Below are 3,230 nucleotides of genomic sequence, written 5' to 3'. Positions count from 1 at the left end.
ACCGTTAAATGCATATTTATTGCAAGTGTTAGCCCATGTAGGCTGTTCAGCTTTAAGAGATGCTTGGTGCAGTTATGGGTAAGGACTCTTTGTGTCGCTGTCTACCAATAAGAAAACCAAACGCTGCAAGAGATCTACCTCCCTCTCCATTTATACAAAGCACAGAACAGAAGGAAAGGAAAGGACAAACGGTGCCCGCGTTTGTATCATCGAGGCACGGTCAGAGGAACAGACGTCCGAGACCTTCTGTTTATCAGTTTAATGTCGTCATTTACCTTCAGCAGAGGAAGCATTTGACAACAAACCCGATAAGAAAGTAAACAGTCTAGTGCATTTATAACGCGATCCAATCTGTAACAATGGCGAACACACTCAGCCGTCGGTTATATTTTATATTCGTAACGTGTGTCTGGGACCTAGTTTGGGGGCAAATTCGTTACTCAATTCCCGAAGAACTAGAGCGTGGAGCATTTATTGGGAATATCGCCGAGGATTTAGGCCTAAGCGTTCGAGAGATGACGGTTCGCAATTTTAGGCTCGTCTCTGATGACGGCGTGCAGTTATTGAAGGTGAACATGGAGAATGGCATTTTGGTTGTGAACGAGAGAATCGACAGGGAAATTCTCTGTGGCCGAAGCTCCAGTTGTTCAGTTTCCCAGGATATCGCGTTAGAAAATCCTTTGGAAATGCATCGTATCGAAGTGGAGATATTGGATGTAAATGATAACTCGCCAAGTTTTGCCAAAACCACATACTCTTTAGAAGTCTCTGAGTTAACCGCATCAGGAGCTCGCTTCCGTCTAGAGAGCGCGCACGATCCAGACGTCGGCGCAAACACTGTGAGTACTTATCAAATCAGCACAAACAAGAACTTTGGCCTGAAGACTCACAGCCGAAGTGATGGCAGTAAAATTGCAGAATTGTTGTTAGAATATCCCCTTGACCGCGAGAAGCAACCGGCCTTTCATTTAACTCTGACAGCCATTGACGGTGGGAATCCCCACAGATCTGGTACTGTGGAAATAATCATTTCTGTTATGGATGTCAACGATAACGCGCCCGTGTTCGATCATCATATGTACAGAGTCAACATAATGGAGAACGCACCAAAAGGTAGTTTGGTGATAACAATAAACGCTACCGATTTAGACAAAGGATCAAACGGCGAGGTAAAATACCTTTTAGCTCAAGACGCGTCTCCAAGGATTCCGGAGTTGTTCAAATTGGAGCCAGTAACAGGACAGATCACAGTGCAAGGATCATTGGACTACGAACAAAAACATGTTTATGAACTTGAGGTACAAGCTGTAGACAATGGAACACCCGCATTGACTGGACGCGCCGAAATTGTTGTCGGATTAATTGATGTTAATGATAATCCACCAGAGATAAAAATTAGCTCGGTATCGAGTGAAGTACGGGAAGATGCTGCATTCGGAACGGCAGTCGCGATATTAAGTGTAATGGATCGGGATTCTGATGAAAATGGACAGGTAACGTGTCAGGTGCCGTCAAATATCCCGTTTAAACTTCAAAAGTCTTTGAGTAACAAATATAGTTTGGTAATCAGCGATACTTTAGATCGCGAAACGGTTTCGTTGTATAACATTTGCATTTCAGCCTGGGATGCAGGGTCGCCTGCTCTTTCAACAAATAGAACCATTCTGATTTCGATTTCTGATACAAATGATAATGCTCCCCGGTTTACACAACCATCATACAATGTGTTCCTGATGGAAAACAACACTCCAGGTGCATCGATATTTGCTGTTACTGCTTTAGACCCAGATTTGGACAAAAATAGCAAGGTATCATATTTTTTTCTGGTAGATCGCAGACAAGACGCTTCCGGATCTGGCGACGTGACTGTTAACTCGGAAAGTGGGCGCATTTACGCGCTGCGGTCCTTTGACTATGAAATGCAGAAATACATTCAGATCAAAATCCAAGCCCACGACGATGGGATCCCACCACTGAGCAGCACTGCCATCGTCAATATCATTATCTTGGACCAAAATGACAATGTCCCAGCTATCATCTCACCTTCAATACACAATAGTTCAGTGGCGATGGAGGTTGTTCCCAAGTCAGCAGCTCCAGGATACTTGGTTACCAAAATAATTGCTACAGACGTAGATTCCGGACAGAACGCACGGCTTTCCTATCAGCTCATAGAAGCAACCGACCGCAGTATATTTAGCGTGGGATTTACCTCTGGAGAAATCCGAACAGCTCGAAGATTCAAGAACGAAGATGTCCTAACACAGAGACTTATGATTTCTGTAAAGGATAATGGGCAGCCTAGTCTCTCCAGCACGATTACAATTGTGGTTTCAGTCCTAGCTAACTTTACCGAAAACTTTTCGGAGAGGAAAAACACTCCTAGAAAACCTGACTTCTTACTTTCAGATTGGAATTTATTGCTAATTATATCTTTAGGGTCAACGACCTGCGTATTTCTACTAATAATATTGTTCCTGATCGCTCTGAAGTGCAAACAAGACAGAGATGTGTACGGCTACACGTCTGGCATCTGTTGCTTTCGGCGGAGGAATTCGACTGATGGTTTTAATGGTAGATCTGTCCCAAAAGCAACTTTAAATTACCCTGACACAGTTCAAACTCTCCCCCTTCGGGAATCGTACAATTACACCGTTTGCCTATCTCCTGAATCTTCTAAGAGTGATTTTTTGTTCTTAAAACCGTGCCACCCCACCTTGCCTCTCGATGACGTCAACATTCTTGACAGGGTGAAATAAATTAGTTTGTGAATACTTATTATTCCTGAATTGCTGATCATAAATCCATACATACACACAGCAAAGGAACAAAATATTCAATGTGTTGCTATGCGGTTGGATGACATACAATATACCAGGATAGAAGTGCACATACGTTCGCGCTGAAGTCTCATAATTACTGTTTTGTGATTGATATTAACATTAGAAGCTACCATTCGCAAAGTTTTTACAACCTGAGCATTTTGAATGTTTTGTGATTAGTTGAACTGCAAAAAAAGTCCGATAAAATCTGTTAAAACAGTTTTCCTGAAGATGTGCTTTTCAGTCCGTTGCCTTCTAGTAAGATATATTAGCTTGACTGCTTCTTGTTGTGCAAATATTCAAATTGTTTTAATAAACTATGGCCCGTTTGGAAATATTCCACAATGATTTATCTTTTTTGCAATCTATCGAGGAAACCCCCACGATTGGTTCTGCAAAATTGTGATT

At 42.3% G+C, this 3,230-nt stretch overlaps 1 pseudogene; it reads left to right on the top strand.

Moving 5' to 3' along the window:
• Positions 1-240: 240 nt before the first annotated feature.
• On the top strand, positions 241-2,965 carry LOC145351420 (protocadherin gamma-A7 pseudogene; annotated as a pseudogene).
• Positions 2,966-3,230: the final 265 nt, after the last annotated feature.

The sequence above is a fragment of the Carcharhinus amblyrhynchos genome, chromosome 13 (genome assembly GCF_965287045.1).
Source record: "Carcharhinus amblyrhynchos chromosome 13, sCarAmb.v2.hapA, whole genome shotgun sequence".
NCBI classification, from domain to species: domain Eukaryota; kingdom Metazoa; phylum Chordata; class Chondrichthyes; order Carcharhiniformes; family Carcharhinidae; genus Carcharhinus; species Carcharhinus amblyrhynchos.
Note: the sequence above shows the minus strand (reverse complement) of the source record. Positions and strands in the feature narration are given on the sequence as shown.